The following is a 26,501-nucleotide window of genomic DNA, read 5'->3' as shown; positions in this document are numbered from 1 at the left end:
TGGGCACATAGTCTCGCTCATAGGCGGAATAGCCACGTCGTTCATCATGCTGGCGCCGGCGGCAGAAACGAGAAATATGACCACCTATTCCACAGTAGAAACATACTTGGCGGGGAGGGCGCCAGGTAGAGTCGTATGGTTGCACGGGGCCTTCGCTGCCATCGAGGCCAGGTGGTCGCAGACAACGGTGGCAGGTGCCGATGGAACTGGGACCGCAGGCCGCGAAGCAATCTCGGCGTAAGAAGGTGCACAAACAGGCGCCGGGGACCGGGCATGTGTGACACTTGGCATGGATGCCAGTTCTTCTTTGATGATCTCGCGCAAATTGGGAGGAGGAGCGCGCAGAGACGCAATGGCGGTGTTGGCTGGACCATGGCCATGAAGCGCCTCTTGCACAATGATGCGGATGAGCGCTCGCAACTCGTCGTTGTCGGTAAGGTGAGCGTGAAAGACGAAAGGCGCAGATCGTGGCAAAGCGTTGGCATGTCGTGATGATGTCCGTAACTGAAGTGGGGCTCTGTACTACAAGAGCGTTAAAGGCAATGGGGTTGATGCCCTTCAGGATATGGCGGATACGTTCCCTTTCGGGCATGTCTCTCAGAGCGCGACGGCAGAGAGCCACAACGTCTTCAATGTAAGAGGTATAGGATTCCTCGGCTCCCTGGATGCGGGTAGCGACCTTCTGTTTCGCTACTTCGGAGCGCCCAGCAGATGTGCCAAATATCTGTCGCAGCTGCGCAGTAAATGCTGGGCAATCAGGGAAGTCGCGCTCATGGTTGAAAAACCAAGTTTGGGCGACCTGCCTCAGATATAAGGCAGCGTTGCGGAGCTTGTTTGACTCGCCCCAATGGTTGCAAGCGCTCACCCTGTCGTACTGGTCAAGCCAGTCTTCCACGTCTTCGCCGCGAAGGCCAGAAAAAACCTGAGGGTCGCGTTGCGGTGCGGTGACGGACCAAATAGGCCTAGCTGGCGGAGCTGAGGTGGTAGCAGCAGTGGATGCGGTGGTTTGTGCCATGACTGGTGTTGGCGAGCACAACCGTCGACCAGAACGGAGCTCCAGGGGTGACCGGTAGAGCAAGAGGACGGGGATATCAACGCACGCTCCACCACTTGTGAGACGACGCCCGGGACGAAGGCAGAGCTCTTCCATTGTCACACAGCGCGAGAGAGCCCACGAAAACCAACCCGACAAAATGATGATGATTATGAGGATGGGTATATACACATGAAGCCGATGATGAACTGAACAGTTAGCGCTCACAATATATATATATATATATATATATATATATATATATATATATATATTATCACGGCGGAAGATACACTTACAAAAGGTGCGGTTTTCGGTCGTCAAAAGTCTTAAAATCGTATCTAGCAGTGAGTTTCTTACTCTTTTATTTTCTGTGGAACAGCTTCGCTAACGTTAGCTAGGGCACCCTAAATATGGCATCGGTACGCTTTTCATAAAGATGGAATGAAGCACGATTGCATTTCTTTTGGCGCCGTTAACGAAAATATCGCGATATAAAACAGCCACATGTGACGTTTTTCGAATGGTTGCCGCTAGTCATCACAACCACATGTGTGCTATTGCTTCATGCTATAGCAGCAGTATACGCAAGCGCCGATGCAGTAATAAACACAGAATAGTTTTGCGCCCCGGTTCAATGTCTCATTGTTGGCCTAAAGAACACGCTCGACGAAGTACACCAAAAACTGAAATTCACATTACGCCATACTTCACAACTTAGGGGCAGTGAGCTATGTTTATTTCCAGCTTTAAAATCTTCAAGGCAGAAGCAATCCAGTTATTTATGCATAATTTTTTATCTGAAGTGGTTAAGGCCAAATATCTCACATAATCACGGGCGTGATTTGAGTAACGTGACGCGGGAACAACAATCATAGGATATGTCGTGGCTCTGCCCCACTTCTCATTGTTGTTGCTTTTTTCTTTTATTTTTTTTTCTTGTGCTACTACCTGCACCGATCTCCTTGGATGTAAATGAGCAATCAACTATACCACAACAATTCACTTTACTGCTCATTGCACATTTGGTAAAAAGCACAGCTTCTAGCGAGATTGCCGGAAAACTTTCGCGACGTTCCGCCGAGAAAGGAAATTACTTTTTCTACAACCATATATCAACCTGGCAGCCAGCGCCTTTAAGACGGCCTGCCATAATGACTTCGGTCATTATGGCCACACGCAGCTCCGGAAGCGGCTGGAGTGGATTCTCTGTATCGCAGGAAAAGTGTAAAATGAGTTACTTCTCGTGTTTTCCGCCTGTCTTGAATTCGATTCCGGAAGCTATATACATAAGTGCACAGGTATAGCTGGAGTTCCTCAAGTAATATGGGGCAATTATCTTCATTCCCAGCGTAAAGATCATAAGGAACTTGATGAAGCGTGCTTGTTTAATTCATGATCGATGTATCGGTAGAGGCGCTTAATACTGCACTCAGTGCAACTGTGGCCATTGACGTTGTATTTTTTTAAAGACTCGCAAATGTTGCCTTGAGTACCAAGTTCCCGCTGACCTAACGCCCCACTGTACTCAACATGTCCTGACTATTTCCTTTCAGTGATGTAAGCAGATGCTCGCCGCATAATGTGGGCTTGTCAACATTTCGAACTGGAGCGCCCCCAGTTTCTACTTCAAGGCGCAGCCCTAGCTACGATGCCATATCAAGCTATGGTCGAGAGCTACAAGTTACCAGACATCACAGAACATTCCGTTATTTTACAGAGAGCGCAAGCTTTGCTGCAGACATATAAATCCATATATGATATAGCAAATCTTCAGAGAAATATATAAATTATTCTGATTCCACGAACTGTCGGAATCAATGTTATCGAAGCTTTCGGCGAGTAACTCGTTTGAGATTGCGAAAAGTGTGCCATATGGCACAACTTGTTCATACAACGTGGGTAATTGTTTATTGATGCGAGCTGGTGTGTGATTTCAAGGACCAGATGACGGCGCGACGATGTCTGCATGATGACGATGAGGGCAGAAGCCACGGCATGACGACGGCCACGATGCCCCCGCGACGATGACATGGTGTCAGTGCGGACGATGACGGTGTTGCCACGACGGCTATGATTAAAGAACAACGATAGCGGCATGACACTACCGGTGACGATGAAGGCATGACAGTGATGGTAAGATTGTTAGTGAACTACTCTGATGTAGGAGCGTTCCAATCTGTTCCGTTATCATATGAACCGATCCCAAAGGGCTTTGCAGTGTTGAAAAGTGGTAAGAAGCCAAGGTCCGTAGTGGTCAGTCAGTACGCAAACCAATGCATTCGAAACAAGCCAGACAGGAAAGGCAGGGAGGTTAATCAGATGCGAATCCCGCCGTGGTGCCTTAGTGGCTATAGCATTGCGCTGCTAAGCACAAGATGGCGGGTTCAAATCCCGGCCGCTGCAGTCGCATTTCGATGGGGGCAAAATGCAAAAACATCCGTGTACCGTGGATTGGGAGCAGGTTAAAGAACCCCAGGTGGTCAAAAATTAACCCGGAGTCGCCCACTGCGGCGTGTCTCATAATGAGATCTTGGTTTTGGCACGTAAAATACCACAATTTGATTCTTTGTAACCATATGCGAATTTCAGGTTTGCAACCCTGGAACTGGGGGGTTAGGAGAATATGGTTTGGAAAGAGGACAGCGAGAGAAAGAGATAAAAAAAGAATTTACAGAAAGCCCTTCTCGAGACCTATGGGAAAGCCTCTAATCGGAACGAATTAAAAAAGTTGTCGCAGTTTCACCCGAAAGGCGAAGCATCAATTGCGATAGCAACTTAGTAGAGAGCTATACGGAGTAAGGATAGTAGTTTTATCCGCTGTACAAACTTGGACATGCAGCAGCACCGGCAACACAAAGCACTGTTGTCGACGCCGTCGGCGTTTTGCCCGCGTTCGCACAAAATGCGTGCGGCGTTGGTGACTGTTGCCGGAGACCTCTGATATGAATAGGCACTTGGTGCCGCAGCTAAACGTCGCCTCCCTTCCCTGCCCCCCCCCCCCCCCCGCGGCCTTTCGTGCGTCAGAAGAAGGCGCGTTTGCTCTACATATATGGTGATTAAGGATTGTAAAGGAGGAAAGAGACGCCTACTTCTGCAGCCCTTAAGGGAGCACGGCACAGAACGCGCGTTTCTTCTCCGCCGTGCGTTCACATCCCCGTGAAAGCGCGCGTCCCTCGCGCCCTTTCACTCGCACATACAGCGTTCGGCGGCGCGCGGCGACGATTTCATCTCCATTGACGTCATACGGAACCTCACGGCGACGGCGACGCCGACGGCAGAAATCTGCTTTGGAGTGTCCATATAATTGCTATCGCAATAAAACAACTTTACCTTCCACAGTGCCACGCCAGTTTCTCATACACCGCGGCAAGAAAAACAATCCCAAGTGTTTGCATTCTGTGAAAGTCCGAGCATGCTTTGTTCCTAAAGAGCACGCATTATCGATGTACGTTCGTCAACAGAAGGTGTTGGCGCTTCGAAATACTGAAGCAACACTGCCCATATTCCTGTCTATACTACCGATGGCTGAGTCATTATCGATCTAGCCGAAAAGATATTATCGCGATATTCAGGTCCCTACCAAATCCTGCGACAGCTTTCGGATGTGACGCATGAGATTGCTCCCGAAGAGCCCGGCCCGTCGTCTGCGCAGCCAAGAACCGATGTTGTTCATGTCTCCCGTTTAAAGACCTACGTGCGTGCCTTTTCCGAGCCATAATCGCTTGCGCCGGTTCGGCGATTAAACCCCGACGGCGTAGTGTCGCGATGCAAAAGAACAGGACAAGCAGACAAGAGACGATGACGAAGAAGTGTTGTTGCTGCTGGCGCTTCCGCCGCCATGTTCTAGTGTCAGCTGGTGCCTTCAGCATTCGCCTTGCATAAACGACGTTTGTGCTTGCTTGCGCCTCGCAACACTATCAATAGTATAATCGATAGCACAATGTCGATAGTACTACGAATATGTCTATGTCGATAGCACCTTTGAGCGAACTATTGATCGCGCTGTGGATAGCACGCTATGAATTATGTAAAATCACGTGACGTATGGCGCATGAACACCGTAGCATGAACTTGGCAACGTTGCACTGCATATCCCAAGGCACGTGCACGGAGGTAACGACCGCAGCGCTTTGAGTTGTCGCAGTGCATGGGTCACCGAGCCATGAAAACGTCCCATGGCGTCGGTGTATGTATGTGGTCTAGCATGCAGCCTACTAAGCTTATCCAGGGGTTCTGGTTCACAGTCGCATTACTGTCCGAGCTGAAATACAGGAAGAATCCAGTTTTTTTTTCAGTGACTTTCCGATTGACTCCGAGCTATCTAATGTCATAATCGTAATCATAAAAGGAAAATTAGGAAGATTGCTACCTGCTTGCTACCTGGGCTTCTCCAGCGTGAGAAGCCCGGGTAGCAAGAAAGATCTTTTAATTATGTAAAGAGCAACGACAAGTTGCTCCAGTATGGCGAGAACATGCACGGCGATTTTAGCAGCCGGAGTCAGGAGACCACAGAGGATCACGCGCAATGATTCTAGCAGGTGCTTCAGCATTTTTCAACACTTTCCTTATCATTGTTTTCGGGTGCTTGCTTGCCTATAGGGTCGTCGGCTTTACTAGCCCTAGCATCCACACCTTGATGCTTGAGGAACACTATGGCATATTGCCGTGCCCGTGGGTCTAAAGGGCAGCAAAGGCCACTCCATGTCTGTGCCACTCAGGGGCGACGAACTTGCAGTAGGTGCGGTTACCGTCCTCGGTGCCAGCACAGGCAGAGATTCTCGTGGCCCCTGCGCCCCGCATTGCAGTTCTTCTGAAGTCATTGGGTGGCGCTTCTTACGCGAGCGTTGTCTGTCTCGGCGAATAGATTGAGCAGCCTCTCTATGGGAAGATTTCTCTCTTGCCATCTTCCGAAGAATACGAACTTCCTGTTGCAACTTGGGGCAATCCTTCGACGTTGCTTCGTGAAAGCCAGGACAGTTGGGACATTTCAGTGAAGGTGCATCAAAGTCAGCGGTATTATGTTGCCGACTGCAATGCTGTCAGGTCACTTGATTTCTGCACACAGCGCTTACGTGACTTATCTTGAGACACTTCCGACACTGCAGAAGCCTCAGGACGAATGGTCGGACGTGGTGTATCAAGTACCAACTTTGACAAACACTGGCAAAGTCGACGAAGCAAATACTAGTTTGATGCACCGGGAGTTCCCCAAGCGGTTAATATCAAGAATGTTTGAGAGCGTAATACGGCCGGTGTCAGCTATGCTTCCTAATGTCGCGCAAAAAGTCAATGTCATACAGAATTTCAATTGATTTAAAATGGTGTGCATATTAGGTGCAATTCTTGGCGAAATTGTAAGTTATTGACTAATTAAGAGCGTTGCAAATAGGTGCTGAACCTTCTTTTCCTATCTTCCATTTATTATACAAGCTTCTTGGTAAGTTCTTCCGGTGCCCTGGGTGAAATTGGCGCAGGTAGGCAAAGTTCTTGATATATAGGTCAATTGAGGCTTTTTCAAGCACTTCGGAGCATTACAAGTGTGTGTTACTAACGGCGCATAATTGAACCCGCTGCATTGGGGAACTACAAATGGCACCAATTAATAGTTATTGAACAAAGGAAGGAAGAGAAGACGGTAGGTGGCGAGGACATTATAGCCAACGTTCTGGCGAAGTAAAATGTGTATGAATAAATACCTGCATATGAAAAAAAATTCCTCAAGAAGTTATCGAAAGCTTTATATACGGCGCAATGTTAAAAAGGACCAGTTATATGTGAGCAACGTTTAAGAATCTGATTTAATTACGGACAGCTGTAATTCCTATTGCAACTCCTTGAAAGAAGCAGCTCCGCTGGAAATTGGGTTATGTTCTGTTAGGTCTAACAAGCCTGCTATCGTTTTTTATATGCTTGTATTATTTCTTATAGGATCATGCTGCCCAGAAAGGCGCGCGAGATATCTTTCTTTCTCCCGCGACCGATCTTCCTTTTATTTTTCAATTGCTGGCAGCTCTTAACACTTCTGGGTTTGAAGACGGGTTTCAAATCGTGCTTGCTGGTACATATTACTTGACTTCTTGATCAGATATTATTTGCGCACAATCGGCCATGGTCCCACCGGACGCTACCATTATGGTAACACAGCAGACTGTACATAATGAATATATCAATACATTTTCCGAAAAGCGAGTGTAGATACAGTATAAAATGTATTTTGAAAGGTTTATTAACGGTAAGATTCTTCAGTTGCAGTCACCTGCATCAATAACTTTCGCAATAAGGACGCTTAATGTTTCGGAATTGTCCTTGCATTGATTTGAGGCAACAAACCAAATGATTCGTGTTTGATAGACATCAATGCTCAGGAGATGATAAATATATATTTTACAAAGTCAATGGAACCGCAGCTATTATTTAGTTATTTTTGGGGGTACACAACTAATCAAGCAATTTTCAGCTCTTTGTTCCTGTTTACCTTTCAGATCATGAAAGCACGTGATGCCGAGATCCAAACCGAAGGTTTTGCATTATTTCTTCAAAGTCTGGACATGCCAGTGCAAATTATGCGATAAGGTGCACAAAACCAGTGCAAATATCTCTAACCACGAAACCCCCTTGGAACCATGTAATTGGGAAACATAGTAATTAATTATTTAACGATGAAGCACGGCAGTCCTAAGAAGTGCCAGATATTCGTACAGATGCAGCTGGCCCCTGAAAACTGAAGCAAAGCGAGTTGAATTCGTGCATATCTGAGAAAGGCACGAATAATGGGCACCAGAGCGAAAGTAAAATGACACTCGACATGAAATTAGGCGCGTCACAGCAAAAAACTATTAAAGCACTTTCGATCGTCACTGACAAGAAATTTAAAGGCTTGTTCGCGCCGAATTTAAGGTACGAGATGCCAAGTGGAACGGAAGTTTTGGAGTACTTTTTCTGAACGTGCGCAAGAACGCTAACGAGAAATCACGCGCCATATTGTCGTGGACAAGCCACTGGATCATAATAGTAGACATTTGGACATCATCCATGGCTGACTTTTAGGCAGCCATGCATAATGCCACATGACAGACACTTGCCACTGTCTGCAAGGCGCAGCTATGTTCTCTGTGCTGCTATCGACCACAGTGTTTCAGGAAGCTCATATTCCATAAATCTGGCCCAAGCCCACGCTAAATCTTAAGCAGTAGACGCCGACATGGTGGTACGGCATCTTTTGCACGCTGAAAGCAGTTGAAGTTTGGTTGTTAATTGGTTAATGCTCGGTTGATGTTTGGCGGTTTGGCGTATGTTTAGTTGAGGTTCTTGGATGTTGCAGATGTACCCACTTTGACACGATCAAAAATAAACCTCGCACCAAGCCGATTGCCAGCAGAGGACGTAACACTATTTGAAGATATTACCTGAGACATTAGAATCGTTCCAGGATGCCACGAACTTACTCGCTGGACATCAGTACACTACTATTTATCTGGTCATTCCTGTTGCCTCCGGTAACGCAGTAAAGCTGTGAGAACGCCTTTGGCCTGCGATAGGAACCGCAGTTAGAAGGATGTTCTTCAAGAGTGCGTTTCCTATTTTACTAGAAGAATGGGCTCCTATGTGGAAATAGTGATAACAGCCCTTGCGACACTGATGCTTCCACGACCAAAGCATAGATTGCTTTTGCTAAGAATAGACGAAGACCGTGCGAGGGCTTGTTTGGTTTATGAACTAAGCCAGTGATTGTCAGAAAGCGCAGTTGATTTCGCAGAACCTTCTGGACAGCAGAAAAATTCTGAGAACCTCCAGCAGCATACCGAATTGTCATTTTCCTGCACTGACGGCATCATGAACACCTAACCGTTACCTTCAACGCCGGGTTTGTGGTCCGCCAGTACCCATAGTTGCAACCATAGGCAAGGAACAGCAACCCATTACAATTTCGTTGGTCCAGGCAAAGCCCAATGCCACTTTGTGAAGTGGGTCTCAATGAGTACATGTGCTCTGCAACAACACCAGTATCAGCCGAGCGCGTGTTGTCTGCCGCTGGACAAATAATTTCAGGCGGCAGGTGCAGACTCAAGGGCAGAAAAGTAGACATGCTTACGTTTCTCCGCCAGAATGGATGATTGACGCATAATTAAGTTGTCTAACTGCCTGAGCGAAAAAAGAAAATCAGTTGTAAATGTGCATAATTACACTTAAACAATTTTTTTGCATTTTAGTCTTAAAAATAATAAAAACATTGACCAAATTTTGCTCTTAATAGTAGTGGTTAATTGGGTATGACTATAGTGATGGTCATGTTTGGGATTTTGGCAGCGAGTAAACATGATTTAGTTCATGTGACAAAAATTATTCCCAGCTGCATGAATTGAGTTGAATCGATTATCAGTTATCGCAAAATTGCTATTGATATAACTAGCCAAGTGCAAAAACATCAATAGAACTGTTAAAAGCGAACTATTAGTGCTATAGACAGTTGTATCGAAAACAGTACTGTTCGCGGTTTTTTTACACTATTGATAGTTTTATGGCGAACTATTGTAAGACTACAAATAGTGCGCTTGAGAGTACTACTATACCGATAGTAGAATTTAAACAATCGATAGTTAAAAAACTATTGATAGAATTGATAGCCAATTACCTGATACCTTTACCTCAATATCTGACACTTATGTGAACGAAGAGTAGGGAACCGCATGACTGAATAAAGGAGCCCTTGTGTACGAGTGAGCCCTGCATAGTAGACTTTGCTTCACGTTATGGTGAACTTCACGGCGGGCGTGTTCCATATGAACGCCATTGTCACAAACCATGAAGCACTGAAGGTCATCGACAAAGGTCACTGTGTTAAATGTCGCGTGCAAGGGTTTCTGTATAATTTTGTACCATCGTTTCAGAAAGTAAGTTGTGTCAAGGTGTTTATTGACAGGGTACGCAAGGAGCGAGACGTTGGACTCGGTGCGGAAGTTTTACCCTGCGAGCAACCAGAACAGGCCCTGTACGTAGAACGCTGGCGATGCGCCTGACAGACCGTTACTTAATCTTCGTTGTATTTTGTACGCTCGAGATGCGCCTGGCTAACCCGCGGTTGTTGTTCGTTACAGTTGTAGTTTCTTTATTTCTCTTTAGCCTCATTTCTGCCTTGGAATTCTTGCCACGCGACGGCGGCTGCTAGGACGAGGGCATGATGACGACGGAGGCGATGATGGCTTGGCGACGTTCACAGGCGGTTCATTTCATAACTAATTTTCAGTTAATTACTGAGCGACAACACCTTTGGGTGTTTCTATCGTCAGATAGAAATCGTATTTGAATAATATAACTTATCAGCGTTAAATTATTTTCGCTTTCTAAACAGTTGCCCTACGCAAAGTAAAAGAAAACTGTGGGATGGTAGCAGTAAAAAGATCAAAAAACGCTGCCTATCGCCAAAGAAAAAAAATGCTTGACGACAAATCAAGCTTAAAATGGTTAACAAGGAAGCCACATCGATCTTGACAGCCATGAAGAATACTTGATGACAAATCAAGCTTAAAATTGTTACCAAGGAAGCCACGTGGATCTTGGCAGCCACGAAGACAAGGAATACAATAATCTATGTGCTCATCGTCGTTTCCAATTCAGTAACGGTCACAGATCCGTACAGCGATGCTAGAAACTAAATGATTATGGCGTCTAGAAGCGGTATATTCTATAGGCGTCACACGGTATAGCGCATCCAGCGGAGTGACCGCCAACACGGTGATTCGCGTGCAACGGCATCGATTGCGCGTGGAAGACACAGAACGGTACACGCTGCAGTATGCTGCCGGGTTCGTTGACCGCCCGCGCGAATCCGCTTCCGCTTTCTTGCACGGCGTCAGGCAAACGCGCCCAGCCCCGTGGCACCGGCTTTGCGACGAGGGAATGAACGAGCGGTAGGCTGGCTCTAGACACCTTTCGCTGAAGCACTAAGAAGCCACCCTGTATATCATTAGTGCAATGCAGCAGAAGCTGCTCAAGGACGTCTAATATACGCTAGAACGTAATAACGGCAGTAGGCAAGAAAATTACGCTGTGACTTGGCTAAATTTTATTGCGGTAGCAATTATATGGACACTCCAATCGCATTTCTGCCGTTGTCGTCGCCGTGATGTTCCGTATAAAGTCCAAACACGATGACACCGTCGCCGCGCGCCGTACGTGAGTGAAAGCTTGCGAGGGTCAGCCGACGATCGCGGCTCAATCTTTCGTGCGCGAGGCAGGAAGGCGGGGCGGAAGCGCGCCGTCTTCTTTCGCACGCGAGGCACGGAGGGGGGGGGGGGGGGGCGGGGGTGTAGAGGGCGTTCAACAACGGCGGCCGCCGCGCTTCCTCACTCCAGCGTTCTGACAGCGAGTTTCCCCGGTCATCGAGCGAGATGTGTTCATGTTTCCCAGTGCGCACGTGATACCGTGCTTGTCTATTTAGTTAGTAAGCAAACGTTTACAACTTTATACGGCCGAGATAACTACTACACTTACTTTGTATAGTTTTCTACTAATTTGCTATCGCAATCGATGCTTCGCCTCTCGGGCGAAACTGCGACTTATTCTTTTTTTTTTGCTATTTCTTCTGTGAAATTTCACAGTAGACTTACGTTGCAGCCGCTCTTCAGTCAACGTTTCCGTCTAATCCTTCTGAATCTTTTTTTTTACATTTTGTGGCGTTTATACACCAAAAGGATTTTCGTTTTTTCTCGGCATGTCTTTGTGACGAAAGCATTTCGTTTATCTTTTGTTTGTTTATATTTATTTATTTATTGGAATGAGTCATTGATTGATTCATTGATTTATTTATTTTTCTTTGTTTCTTTGTGGCCCGTTCGTTCGTTGGGTAGTGGAAAATTTGTTTCACGAAAAAGCGCATGCTCATCCAGTGGTTCCTTGCACTAAAGTTTGCTCACTTTGCAGCAATCACCGCAGTTTGCCCAGTTAAGTTGACACGCAATGACCCCTTCCGACACTTTTTACAGGGGCTACACTGCTCTATGGCATATGACACCTGGTGCAGTCGCGGGTGGTGCCTGACAATGCATAGACAACGTTCTTATAGGAACCCACCATGCGGGGTTGCAGATGTTCATCATTGAGGTAATAGCGCTAGATTGACACGGAAAACACGACAGGACGTGCGCTATCATCAATCCAGCGCTATGACCTCAATTACTGCAACGAACCAACTTGCCCAAACATCTGTACTCCTAAATATTCAGAAAACGCTACGACAAGTACTGCAACATAAGGAGGTTATTGCTACAGTAAATAGTATGCTTAATTATTACATTTTAAACTTACTAAACGATAAGGATATTGGACTACGTGATACGCCGCTTCCCGCGATACGACGTGGCGATACAATAACGTTACGTTCTCTAAAAACACCGCTTTATGCAATTATCAGAAGCGGAACTGCACTCTGCAAGCTTCGCCAATTAAATGTCAATTAAAAACTCCTCAGATGCTATAGGGCCTTCAAATTGTGAATATAATTATCAGCATCTTTCTGTTTTACTTTTGTAAATGGACTTGTAATACTGACGATTTTCGGTTCAAACTGAATTTCTAAAAATAATTCGGCATATCGTTTTCGGTGTTGGTCTGCTTTGACTGAAAATCCCAGACCTTGTCTACAACACACATTGACAGTTTTTTAAATACCAAAGAACCTGGCTACAATGAATGTGTAGTGAGTGGTGCAGCTATAGTTAAACGTGACTCTGGACCGGACTAAGCTCACACGGGCGGGCATGCAATATTTCTCTGCTCAAGTAAAGATGGCTATGACATATAGTGGAGAAACATACATCAAGAAGAAAAAAAGTACATTTCTCTAATCCATCCAGAACGACGTGAATGTATGCTTTCGTGTTGATGCATGAACAATGTTCAGCCAGAGACAGAAAGCCTGCAATAATTCACGGTTTTATACGCTGCTCATCTCCCAGTTATCCCCTCTGACATTAATCGCACTTTCGCATTTCACCATGTGCGTCGTCTCGTGTGTCCTCAGACCTGTGTTCCTCGGTTTTCTAAGTCATGTGACACGGGCGACCGTCCCTTCTGCGTAATTAATTGGCGCGCACTGCGCGAATATCTTGAAGCTGTAAAGCAAGTAGCAGCGTAGCCGGCCCTCACAAAGCCATTACGAGGTCAAAATAAGTGATTGACGATGTTTACGGCGTAGTGGAAAATATGCGCTCGTATTGGCAGTGTTAGAAACACCCCCCCCCCCCCCCCCCCCCCAAGCGCCTTGCGTACCAAAAAAAAAAAAAACCCTTTGTAGGGTTTTTGTATTATTTTGTACTCACAGCCACCAGCGTCCTTCAACTTTAGGTACCCTATTTGTAAAACTCTCTAGGGATGTATAAATAGTGTAGATATAAGTATAAGTGTCACCGTAGCTCGGCAAACTCACGACCCGCGAGTCTGAGTGGTGAGCACGGCCGAGTAGAATTTTGCTGAGCGAGTCCAAGTCAGGCCCGACTGAGTAGACTCGTTGGCGGTCTGAGTCCGAGTTCAGCCCGACTGAGTAGAATGCTGCTGAGTGTGAAGGATCCCTAAGGAAAATATATATGTTGTGAGTCAGTCTGGGTGAGTCCCGTTTATTTTACGAACCTATGACTTGCACGAAACGTTTATGCGAGCAATTCAACACGCGCGCAAAGTGCAGCGCGACTGCACTTCACGTCATAGAAACCGGAAGCTGTGGTCACGTGATTAGGTGAGTACATTGGGCCGATCTCGAAGACAGTGTATGCAAGTAAACTGAGCCGATCCAGGAGTTGGTCTCACGAAAACTTAGCCGGTCACCGAGACAGAACTCCGTCGATCCCAGATATGGTGCAAATCAAAATTGGGTCGATCCTGGAGACTGATCACCACTCATGTGGTTCACATGCGGTGGGGAGCTCCGCACTCGCGTGGGCCAGAGAACCGGGGCAAGGCTGAGGACTGTGTGGCATTTACACCCTTGTCATGGGACACATGCGCATTCTGAAAGCTAAGAACACGCATCTGGCAGATCAGGCACGTATATTCGCCGTGCTGCAAGACGCTTTGAAGAACACGGCACAGTTACAACAGCCGAGCGACAAAAAATACTTCTCCGATGGGAGAAGTACGTCAACAAGTTTATGTGCCTAGTTGGAAATCACATAAACTTGACCACATCACGTGTCTTACTCCACATCATTTGCCTGAAGCGTTCGAACAAAGCCTTGCTTAATATAGGTTCTATAGAACCAGTGCGCTCGAGCTGCCGTCTTTGAATGTGAAGCATTCTTCTCAGAGTGCCGACTATCTTGCGGGCGGGCGGGGTATCTCACTGTTTAAGTGAATCGCGGTGATAGTGCAGCCTATGTCGCTGTTTTTGTGGGCCCGGCCCAATGATATATCGTGTAGTCTAAAATTACGTGTCATTTGCGCGACTGGGTATGTACAGTCAACCACAAAAGTTTGCGGACCACGCGAGCGCGTGCCAGACTGCCTATCCGCGCCACCTAGCGGTACGCCACCTAGCGGCGACAGGGGCGCTCTCCCGGATATGAGCCCTCTTGGTACTCGCCTGCCTGTTAATTTTTTATTCCCGTGCATGACATTGTTAGTTCGTTGTGTTGACGCAGAGTGCTGTCTGCGATAAGACCGCCACATATCTGGCTTGATAGCAGTATCGGAGCAATCACTGCAACCTTTGTCGACTGGTGTGCCAGTGGGTAGATAAGTTTCACGAAGCGCTGCGACGATTCTTTTACGCGACGTTTACTGGCGCACTTTGGTTGGCAGCATCTTGGTCCAATGAGTCTTGCTGCTTCTGCGTCTTGAGAGAAAGGGTAGGGAGGTGTTTCACTGTCATCAAAAATAAAGAAAAAGCGGATGCATAGAAAATTTTCTTTCACACATAGGCGCATCTTCGCATCAGTCGCTGAAAACGTAGTAGACTTGCTTCAGGCCACGTGGTGATTGCCTATTTGGAAAGATGCCGCTGCGTGTTCCACTTGACGAAAGAAGGCACATTGTGCGTTTATTTATAGAGGGAATACCTCAGCGCGAAATCTGCCGCCGAACCAACAGGAGCCGGACTGCCGTGAATAGGATTATTCAAGCTTTCCGCGACGATGACAGATTCACAGATATGGAGCGCAGTGGGCGTCCAAGGGCCACGACTGAGGAAGAGGACCGCCTGATTACGGCCGCCATCGTGGCTGATCCTTTTCAAAGTGCAGAGGATATCCGAGAAGCGCTCTCGCTCACGGTATCGTCTGAGACTGTAAGAAGAAGGCTGAGTGAGCTTGGCCTGCAGTCTTTCGTAGCAGCACAGAAGCCCTGCCTCTCAGACAGCCAGCTACAAGAACGACTCATGTTCGCTACAGCAATGAAAGATTGGACAACAGAGAAATGGGGCGATGTCATTTTTAGCGACGAGTCAACTTTTTCCACGCGCTGGGACCAACGGAAGCGGGTTTGGCGTCCACTAAACTGCAGGTGTGTTTACAGTGTATTGGCAGTTAATTCACGAAGCTAATTCTGCATCACAACATGTTTCACGTAAAATGAGCTTTTGGACATTACGAGATTTTTCTGTAGTGGTATTATGTTGAAAACATTAACGATTGTTTCATAGTACTACTTACTCTGAAGCTAATTAAAAGCTGCCAGTGGGTCTTTTAGTACTATCTGATGATGTTTGCACGTTTTCTATTGCAACTCTATAACAGCATTATAAAGTTCATACGCAAGAGGAATCACAACATTTTTAGACGCGCCGCTGGAACCCAATTGTATGCTATTTCTTGCAGATATCTGCCTAATTACACACAGAGTGTTCTATCCAGTGGACGGTGTTCCGTGAGCGTGTGGGGAGCAATCAGCAAAGATGGCCTTGGTCCCCTTGTGCGTCTGGAAGGGCCCTTCACTGCGTCACGGTACTGCGACGTCATCACTAGACACCTCGTTCCGTATGCGCTGGACGGTCCCTTCAGCGACGGCTGCTATTTTTTTTTCAACACGACCACAGCCCGATCCATAAAGCACGTATCGTCCAGTCATTGCTAGAAGAACATGCTGTTTGCCAGCTTGAGTGGCCTCCATGTGGCGCCGACTTGAATCCCATAGAAAATGTCTGGGGCATGTTGAAGAAACGGCTGTCCACACGAGCCAACCGCGGCCGCACGGCCGATACGCTGTGGCAAGCGATCGCACAAGAATGGGAAAGCCTGCGCGGTCGACCGGAGATTACTGAATCTTTGTACGAGTCGATGCCCACACGCATCAATAAGGTGCTAGAAAACGGCGGACATTTCACTTCCTACTAGATCATTGAGAGACCTATGTTTCATGACACTTCTGTAAATGTCTTGTGAATAAATTCATCCCCTTCAGACACGAATTATGATGCACTGTCTGCAAATGCGTCAAATGCGCATGGCATCATTTCAAGACGCTCACTATTACATTCCAAGAAAGAAGACGAAGCAATGTGCTGTTTTGTGCGAGTTTCAGTAAAAAAATTAATTAGCGTATAACTCATTATCTAATTATTCTGAAATCTGTCAGCTTCAATGCTTGCATAAAAAGAATCAACTATTAGGCCTGAAACGCATGCACACTTGCTTTTTCGGTTGTATTCGTGTCGACCGGAGAAAAAAAATACTCTTGACGTTGGTCTTGGAACGCGGCACGTCGAACGATTGTCTAACATGGTAGTGTCTCCAGCAAAGTGATCATCTGCAGCAATACGCAGGACAATGAAGTTAACTGACCGCTAGTTGTCCCATCAGGAAGCGGACACGAATGTGCACACTGAGTTTTAGGTCATTTGAAGAAACACGTGGCGTGGGACGCGCCTCCGAAGTTCGAGTCCCCAAACGAGGACGCCGTGTCGCAAAGGGTTATAAAAAGAGTCATCGCACCCGATTATTTCTTATTTTTCTAAATGTAACCACTATAGCAGCGCGGTGGTTCGGGCTTTGCGCAGCAAAACCTGGGCGCAGGCGATCAAATCCCGGCCGCTACTGTCACTTAGCGATGGGGGAGGAACGGAAAAATTCTGCCTACTGACTAAGCATCTGTGTCCCATGGCTGCCTCACCGCTCACTCACGCACTCACGAAAAAAAAAACAGCGTGGCTACGCGAAAATAGAACTGATAACAGCCGAAGAATACGCTGTCTGATTACTTGTACTGATATTCTGCTCTCAAAATACAAGCAAGTAGCCCTGGCTAACAAAGAGCGCGTCACGTTGAAAGAGATAGGTAGAAAATATTTGCGCACAGTGCGAAAATAGACAGGCCATAGATTTAAGGAGGGATGCGTCTTCAACGTAGCGCTGCTGTCGATCGCTGGTGACGTAGCGGAAGTGTCGCGAAGAGGCTCTTGGCCACGCGCTCGCGTGGTCCGCAAACTTTTGTGGTTGACTGTACACACCGGGTATGTGCACTGGGTGTGCGCCCTGGGGCCAGTGGGTATACGCGCAAGAGAGGTTTAGGTTGCTTTCAATCTTATATCTTGCCATTACATACGTTCTGTTTTGCTTGCTATTAATACAAACACTACAGCCGATAATCCGTGCTTAACCAAAGAACACAACATATACATTATACATACAACCGTTCTCTACAAATCATGAATGCTTTGCATTGCGTAGAAGTCATTGCGTTCGCGGCATTTTAGCGCGACCAGTGGTATTGACGTACACGCGCGGCGCGCGCAAACGACGAGCAGCTGTGGACGAGGGAAGGTCACTGACCTCCACCCATTTGGATCTCTGAGCAACGCCGTCGTAATGCTTACGTTACGTACAAAGTTTGAACGTAACGTACAAGCTTTTTTATTATGTATTTACGAAATGTTGGCACTTTACAAGTACCACTCCTTTTCACATTGCATTTTTATATTTTTTCTTATTTAGCAAGAGTGCCTACTGACTTTTAGAAACCTAGACAGGAGTGATTACAAGAATCCATACTTTCTCTTCAAGGGAGTAAGCAGAAAATACTTTTAAACAAAGTAAACATTTCGTCTACGTGTAGTGAACAATAGCGACGGCCAACAGCATACAATGGAAGGCCGCATGACTGAAAAAAAATCCATAAATGCACCATAATGCTTAAGTTACATAAAATTCAAATGACATAAACAAGTCAGGCACTCAAACTTAAGTGACACGAATTCTCTAAAGGCCGCTCACAAGAAATCTAGCATACAATACATAGGAACGTAAAGTCCAGTTACACGAATACACTAAAGACAGGGCCCGAAAGAAATCGCCGAGTAAGGTCACATAAAGGCAAATTAAGTCAGGCACAAAATGAAACACAAGGTCAGTTCAAATAAAATACCTACAGTGATCTCACAACCGATGACAGAAACTCTACTCACTACTTCCAAACTGTTCCCAGCAAGCAAGTCACTTCCGTCTCCAAGCAGTCACTTCAGGGCAACTTCATGGCACGTTCATGATGCATCCGAACCGAACGAAAGTGTACCGTTTCAACACATGATCACACCTTGCCTTGGAAGGTGCAGCGCGATAACACTGCGACCGGTTGTCAAGCCGCTCACTAACTGAGCCGGTGTGCCAATCCCGTCAAAAAAAAGATGTACTCCCCAGGCCCGCTCACCGACGGTCCTCCCCATGCTCCGCAACGCACGCGGTGCACGGGTCGATTTCGGTCTCTGCCCGCGTCGCTGAGCACGTTTTTCATTGGGCAGGCGCTGTGGTCACGTGATGACATTTTCGGAGCGACGCGGGCTAAACAGAAATACAGCAGGGAGCGAGCTTCACGCAAGCACTCATCTTCACCGTATACGTGCTTGTCGATTCGTTTGCTTTTCGGCCATTTTTTTTCCTTTCCTTTCTTTCTTTCTTTTTTTGTGCAGTTCTTTGCTTGCTTTTGCTTTTCACTGTCAGGTCCCACTGCGTGCTCTCGTAATTTCTTCATGCACTGCCGCGCTGCGAGCCCGCAGGCTATGTAAAAGTACGGTAATTAGCGTTTGTTGAGGAGGTAAAACAAACGCGTACAGAAGAAAGCAGGTGACGCAAAAGCTTGCACCGCCCGCTCGGATTGGGAGAAAGCTGGCGGCCAACTGTGACTTCCGTATTTAAACCACACGTAAAAACGCAGGAATGGTCTTTTTAAGACAACGCTGGGTCGATTCGAATGAAATTTATCACGTTGAGGAGAAAAAAAAAAAAGCTGAATGCTACCGACTGCATAAGAACCAAGGTGGTCACAATTTTGTCGTGCGTGTCGCTAAACTGAGACATAAAAGTAGTTAAATTTCCGCTAAACTTCGCAACCAAGACGCTAAAATCGTTGCTAGAACTGTAGCCTGAATAATAAATAACGTACGCGTTTTGGAGCACTATAACATAAACTAGCGTGGCGTAAATCATCTGCGGAAGCGTTTCACGTTGGTCCAGTGTCCGTGTAGGTGAGGGGTGAATGTAGGTGAGGAACAAACAGAAAATTTACCAGCAGTGTGTATAGGGCCTTTATTCACTAATATAAATACATACCGAATGAATGAAGCTGCAATAATGTTTTTATCTTCAGACTGTAGGGTTACAAATACAGGACAATTAAAAGAAAATACGGGTGACGTGAATTTTTACCACAAAATTAAGGCATTTCGGCAACATTATCCTAGCAAATGTTGCAGTACTTCGACACGCGCTTGGTCGCCTGTTGTTTACACGGCGATGGCAACTGCGCGAAATTTACGCAGGTTAAATACTGAGCTTCCACCCTTTAATCCACCTGGATGCTTCGTGTTGTATTGATTCGTCCGAAAGCCTTGATAAACAGAAGTAGTGCGTTCAGATTAGCTTGTGCGAAAGCAGCCGCTCCTTTGCTTTGTACATTGAATATGTGATTACGCACGAGCTGCTTATTAAATATCACCGTGCGCTGTATCGAAATTGCGAACGTTCCCTAATCGAGCCAGGCGCGGATTGAGATTTTTTTTTCAAGGTCTCACTTTATGATGGTGATTGATGATGATGATAACGATGAGTCTTTTACGTGCCGGCGAGATCTATTCAATAATAATTAAACCTTTCTTGTCTCTGAAGAGCGAAAGAACAGTAACAGCTGGGACGAAGGACATCCTGAGTTTGTCACGTGCCGTACGCTGGCGCTGCGCACACAAATTTTAAGGGGGTGGGGCAGGACATCCGGACATCCCCCCTAAACCCACGCAGGAATTGAACGTATTTCGTAAAACTGCAGAACTAGCAGGGCTAAAACCCATTCAAATCAGTTTTGTAGGTAGGTAGGTAGTAAAATTTATTTCATTCCGGAAGAATCTTCACCCCGTTTTTATAGGGGCAAGACTGCGGGCCAACGGCCGGTCCCAGGTTGGGACGGGAAGGCCAAGCCCACGGCCGCTCGATGAAACGCACGAGGTGCGGCCTGCCACGTCGCCCGAAACCGGTGTGAGACGCATAGTTCTCCGCGCCACCGCAGGGCGCCACTGCTCCGGGACAGGCGCGCGGGTGAGAGCGTTTCTTGTCCGCCGTCCGCATGCTTCGCGCAGCGGCTTCGCTTCGCGTTTACATTTTATTGACGCGATAGTTGTGCTTTTTTTTGCGAAAATATAAAATAAAATATCAACGCTGCTTCCAAGGATATCAATATACCCAGGAGTCGGTATTGGGCCGCTTATAGGTTCACATAGGCCAGGACGGCACACTTCTGCCGCTGGTTTCGAGTCTTATGACCATCATTTAAGAGAACTGGCGAGTTCTTTATGAGAGGCAGTACTGCTGATGCAGTGGGCGCGTTTGTTGAGTGTGCTTATTTACTTGCCTCGCTTGACATGCTTGTTTGCTGGTAAAAAAAAAAAGAACAAAAAACGTTTTATGAAACTTCTTACAAATGCGTGCGTAATGACATAGGTTTGTATAACTATTTTCTGGTAGATTTCTTTAGTTTCACCTTTCTAGAAAAATGGGGTAGGTAGCAGTTTATAACGGATCATATATTCAGCCACAGTGCCGGCGTGTGGCATATTAATGTAAAGACGATGCAGTGAAAAAAAGTTGTTCAGCGTGAATAGAGCACTAGCTATGTTAAGAATAAAAAAGAAAAAGGACCGTCTAATATGAAACTTCTTAGAAATGCGTGCATAATGACAGGTTTGTATAATTATTTTCTGCCAGATTTCGTTCGTTTCACCTTTCTAGAAAAATGGGGTCGATAGCAGTTTATAACGGATCGTACATTAAGCCACATTGCCGATATGTAGCATAATTGTTACGTGTGGAAGGACACAGACGAAAGAGGCTATTTACAGGCTATTTACACAGAAGCCAGACAGCCAGGCCCACAATCGCTCGCACCAAGAGCACAGACACACTTCGTCGTCTTTCGCGCGGCGGCTCGTCTCTTCAACATCTTTCGATGTTATCGTAATACTACCCCCCCCCCCCCCCCCCGGCGGCAAAAGCGCCGTCACGGTGCTGTTAAATATCCAAGGTGCTTGGAGAGGTGTAGGGTTTGAGCCGGGCGACGTGGACAATATCACTGGTGGTCACAGCGGAGGACGTAGTGGGCGTGGCTAGAACGATTTCGTAGGTGACATCGGTCACTTGGCGGAGCACGCGATATGGGCCTGTGTAACAGGAGAGCAGTTTTTCACAAAGGCCAACTTTACGCGATGGTGACCAAAGCAACACGAGGGTGCCGGGCGCAAAATGCACATCACGGTGACGGAGGTCGTAGCGTTGTTTCTGTTTTTCTTGAGACACTTGCAGACGAGCACGCGCAAGTTGGCGAGCATGGTCAGCACGGGCGATTGCATCACAGGCATAATCGCTAGTTGAAGCTGTGGGGAACGGGAGCACAGTGTCTAGTGGTAGCGTCGGTTCTCGGCCATACAATAGGTAAAACGGGGAAAAGCCAGCAGTTTCGAGACGGGAAGAGTTGTATGCAAAGGTAATGTAAGGTAGAGCGAGGTCCCAGTCACGGTGGTCGGCGGAAACGTACTTCGATAGCATGTCTGTAAGCGTGCGGTTCAAACGCTCAGTGAGGCCGTTCGTTTGTGGGTGGTAGGAGGTGGTAATTTTGTGCTGTATTGAGCAGGCACGCATGATGTCGTCAATGACTTTGGACAAGAACGTACGGCCACGGTCGGTGAGCATTTGACGCGGAGCACCATGCATCAAAATGATATCGTGGAGGAGGAAGTCCGCGACGTCAGTAGCGCAACTGGTCGGAAGAGCGCGTGTTACGGCGTAGCGGGTCGCGTAGTCCGCAGCGACGGCTATCCACTTGTTTCCTGATGTAGATTCCGGAAAGGGGCCGAGAAGGTCTAAGCCAACACGATGAAAGGGCTCGGCAGGGATGTCGAGTGGCTGCAGGTAACCAGCGGGGAGCTGGGAAGGCTTCTTGCGTCGTTGGCAAAGTTCACAAGCAGCGACGTAACGCCGTACGGAACGGGCAAGGCCCGGCCAGAAAAAACGGCGACGTACTCGGTCATAGGTTCGAGAGACGCCGAGGTGTCCTGCCGTTGGGGCGTCGTGAAGCTCTTCTAGAACGGTTGAGCGGAGGTGTTTAGGGACTACAAGTAGGAACTCGGAGCCGTCCGGATGAAGGTTACGACGGTATAGAGTACCGTCGCGGAGTACGAAGAGGCATAGAGTAGTATCGGCCGGAGAGTGTTCCAAACGGTCGATGAGTGCTCTGGTGTAGGCATCACGACGTTGCTCGTCGGCGAAATGAAGGAGCTGGGATACTGAGAAAACGGAAGCAGCACTGTCAGTATTAGAGGAGTCAGAGTCGTCAACAGGGTAACGCGACAAGCTGTCAGCGTCTTGGTGCAGGCGGCCAGACTTGTACACCACGGAATATGAAAATTCTTGTAGCCTCAAAGCCCATCGACCAAGCCGGCCTGTAGGATCTTTGAGCGATGAGAGCCAGCAGAGAGCATGATGGTCAGTGACGACAGAGAAAGGGCGACCGTAAAGGTAAGGGCGGAACTTCGCAACTGCCCAGACAACAGCAAGGCATTCTCTTTCCGTAATGGAATAGTTGCGCTCCGATGGTGATAGGAGGCGGCTTGCGTAAGCAATAACGCGATCCTGGCCACGCTGACGCTGGGCTAAGACGGCACCTACACCATGACCGCTGGCATCTGTACGCAATTCTGTAGGGGCATCAGGGTCGAAGTGGGCGAGAATGGGCGGTGAGGTGAGAAGAGTGACGAGACGAGAGAAGGCGGTGGCTTCTGAAGTACCCCACGAAAATTGTACGCCTTTCTTCAAAGATTAGTGAGGGGTCTAGCAATTGCCGCGAAATCCTGAACAAAACGACGAAAGTACGAGCATAGCCCAACAAAACTGCGAACGTCTGCGGCTGTCTTCGGAACCGGAAAGTCTCGGACGGCGCGAGTTTTGTCGGGATCAGGCTGCACTCCGGAAGCGTCGACGAGATGGCCCAGAACAGTAATTTGGCGGCGGCCAAAACGACATTTGGACGAGTTGAGTTGCAGCTTCGCCTTTCGAAATACATCAAGTATAGCTGTTAGACGCTCAAGGTGAGAGTCGAACGTTGGCGAGAAGACGATGACGTCGTCGAGGTAACAGAGACACGTGGACCATTTAAAACCTTGGAGCAAGGAGTCCATCATACGCTCAAAGGTGGCCGGGGCATTGCATAACCCAAACGGCATTACTTTAAATTGGTATAGGCCATCAGGTGTTACGAACGCGGTTTTTTCTCTGTCCATGTCGTCGACAGCAATCTGCCAGTATCCAGAGCGAAGATCAATAGAAGAGAAATAGCTGGAACCGTGAAGGCAGTCAAGGGCGTCGTCGATTCGTGGGAGCGGGTAGACGTCCTTCTTAGTAATTTTGTTCAAATGGCGGTAGTCTACACAGAAGCGCCACGTGCCGTCCTTCTTCTTAACCAACACCACAGGTGACGCCCAGGGACTCGAAGAAGGCTCAATGATGTCTTTATCTAGCATTTTGGTCACTTCATTTTGAATTACTCGGCGTTCCGACGCAGAAACGCGATATGGTCGTCGGTGAATAGGCGTAGCATCGCCAGTAGGAATCCGATGCTTGACCGCGAGCGTCTGGCCTAAAGGGCGATCGTCGAAGTCGAAAATATCTCTGTAGGCCGATAACACTTTGGAAAGGTCTTCAGCCTGAGTAGAGGACAGGTCCACCGCAACCATTTTCTTTATGTTGGGATCGGCGCCCGAGGCTGGCGCGAGGGGCACGCCAAGCTCGGAAGAACCATCGGCTGATAAAGCTGCCACTTGATGGTCGCCGAGGCAGTCAACGTTGGCAAGGCAAATACCTTGCGGGAGAATTTGTTTTGCCAATCCAAAGTTGAAGATAGGCATGCGAGTGCAGTTACTAGTAATGGTAAGAATACTGTGAGGCACGGTGACGTCATACTGTAGTGGAATGTCGGGCAGAGGAGTGACGAGGTACTCGCCATCAGGAACAGGTGGGGAAGACAACAGTTCAATATAGGCTATTGACTTTGGTGGTAGGCGAATAAAGCCTTTGGGGCGTAAGCGGCACTGGGGTTCATCAGGAGGTTCTGCGAGAATCGGCAACTCAAGGCGAAGGGTGCTGGCAGAGCAGTCAATAAGAGCAGAATGTGCAGAAAGAAAATCGAGTCCGAGGATTAGGTCGTGGGGGCAATGAGCAAGCACGGTGAAGAGGACAGGAGTGTGGCGGCCGGCGATGCTGACACGTGCCGTACACATGCCGACGATAGGGACAGTACCGCCATCCGCGACGCGGACGACGCGTGCCGACGCTGGGGTGAGGAGCTTTCTGAGTCGTCGTCGGAAGGCAGCATTCATAATGGAAATATGGGCCCCTGTATCGATGAGTGCAGTGACAGGATAGCCGTCGACGTCAACGTCAAGAAGGTTTTGGTTCGTAGGCAACGTGAGCAGAGGATTTGAGGGCAGGGTCGACAACGCAGCTTCACCTCCAGAAGCTGCAGTGTCTAGTTTTCCGGCGGCATCCGGGAGGTGATAGGCGGCGACGAAAATCGACGGGGTTGGGGCGAACGAGACTGGTGGCGTCGAGGTGAGGGCGAGCGGCTGTAGCGACGGTTCGGAGCAGGGGCATCAGCGACAGTGGATTCATGGCGGGAGGCATAGGGAACAGAAGGTCCGAAGGTGCGGGGATAAGCGGTGGCGTATGTCCGAGGAGGAGGTGGCCATCGGTTGCGGCAGTGACGAGCGACGTGGCCGATGCGACAGCAGTGGAAGCAGATCGGCCTGTCATCAGGGGTACGCCATTCGGACGGGTTGCGGCGAGATGTGGCAGAAAGGGACTGCCGAGGGCGAGGAGGGCCACTAGAGAACTGGGGAACGCTAGGTTGAGACGTTGAACACACGGAGTTCAGACCCATGTTTTCAAATTCCTGTCTGACGACGGCCTGAATCATCGCAATTGTGGTAGCTGGCGGATCAGGAGGCGTCGTGGAGAAAGCTGAGGAACAGGCAGCCTCGAGCTCGCGACGAACAATTCGGGTTACGTCGTCACAGGTGGTGGCCTGACGCGGTCGACCCTCACATGTCGACGTAGCAGCAGTGTTGGGTAGCCGCGTGATGTGGGGTGTGATACGGCGGCTCTTAGCGTGTTCAAGGCGACGGCATTCTTTTATGATGGCGTCGACAGTCGAGACGTTGCCGAAAACAAGCAAATTGAAAGCGTCGTCGGCAATGCCTTTTAGCACATGGGCCACTTTATCTGCTTCGGACATATTATCGTCAGCTTTGCGGCATAGAGCCAAGACGTCGAGGATGTATGAAACATACGGCTCTGTAGAGGTCTGCACACGAGACGCAAGAGCCTTCCTCGCGGCAACCTTGCGCCCAAGAGGGTCGCCGAACAGTTCCCGAAGCTGTTCTTTGAAAGTGTCCCAACTGGTGAACTCGTCGTCATGCGTTTGGTGCCACACGCGTGGGGTGCCGCCGATATAAAAGATGACATTGGCGAGCATAATGGTTGGGTCCCACCTGTTATTAGCACTGGCGTGTTCATAGAGCTTGATCCACTCGTCAACATCCTGTCCCTCCAGGCCAGAGAACACACCAGGGTCGCGATGTTGGGCAACCGTGACGATAGGCGTAGTCGGGCGAGCCGAAGCCGTTGCAGAGGCGGTCTCGTCACCGGGGCGCATGGTGACAAGCTCGATGTACCGACCACTTCGGAGTTCCGTGGTGAGGACGGGGATCGCTAACGTCCACCAGAATGTTACGTGTGGAAGGACACAGACGAAAGAGGCTATTTACAGGCTATTTACACAGAAGCCAGACAGCCAGGCCCACAATCGCTCGCACCAAGAGCACAGACACACTTCGTCGTCTTTCGCGCGGCGGCTCGTCTCTTCAACATCTTTCGATGTTATCGTAATACTATTTATGTCTTTTAAAGACGATGCCGTGAAAAAAAGTTGTTCAGTGTAAATAGAGCAATTG

This window comes from Dermacentor silvarum, chromosome 7 (assembly GCF_013339745.2).
Source record: "Dermacentor silvarum isolate Dsil-2018 chromosome 7, BIME_Dsil_1.4, whole genome shotgun sequence".
Classification (NCBI taxonomy): Eukaryota; Metazoa; Arthropoda; class Arachnida; order Ixodida; family Ixodidae; genus Dermacentor; species Dermacentor silvarum.
This window is presented reverse-complemented; position numbering follows the sequence as displayed.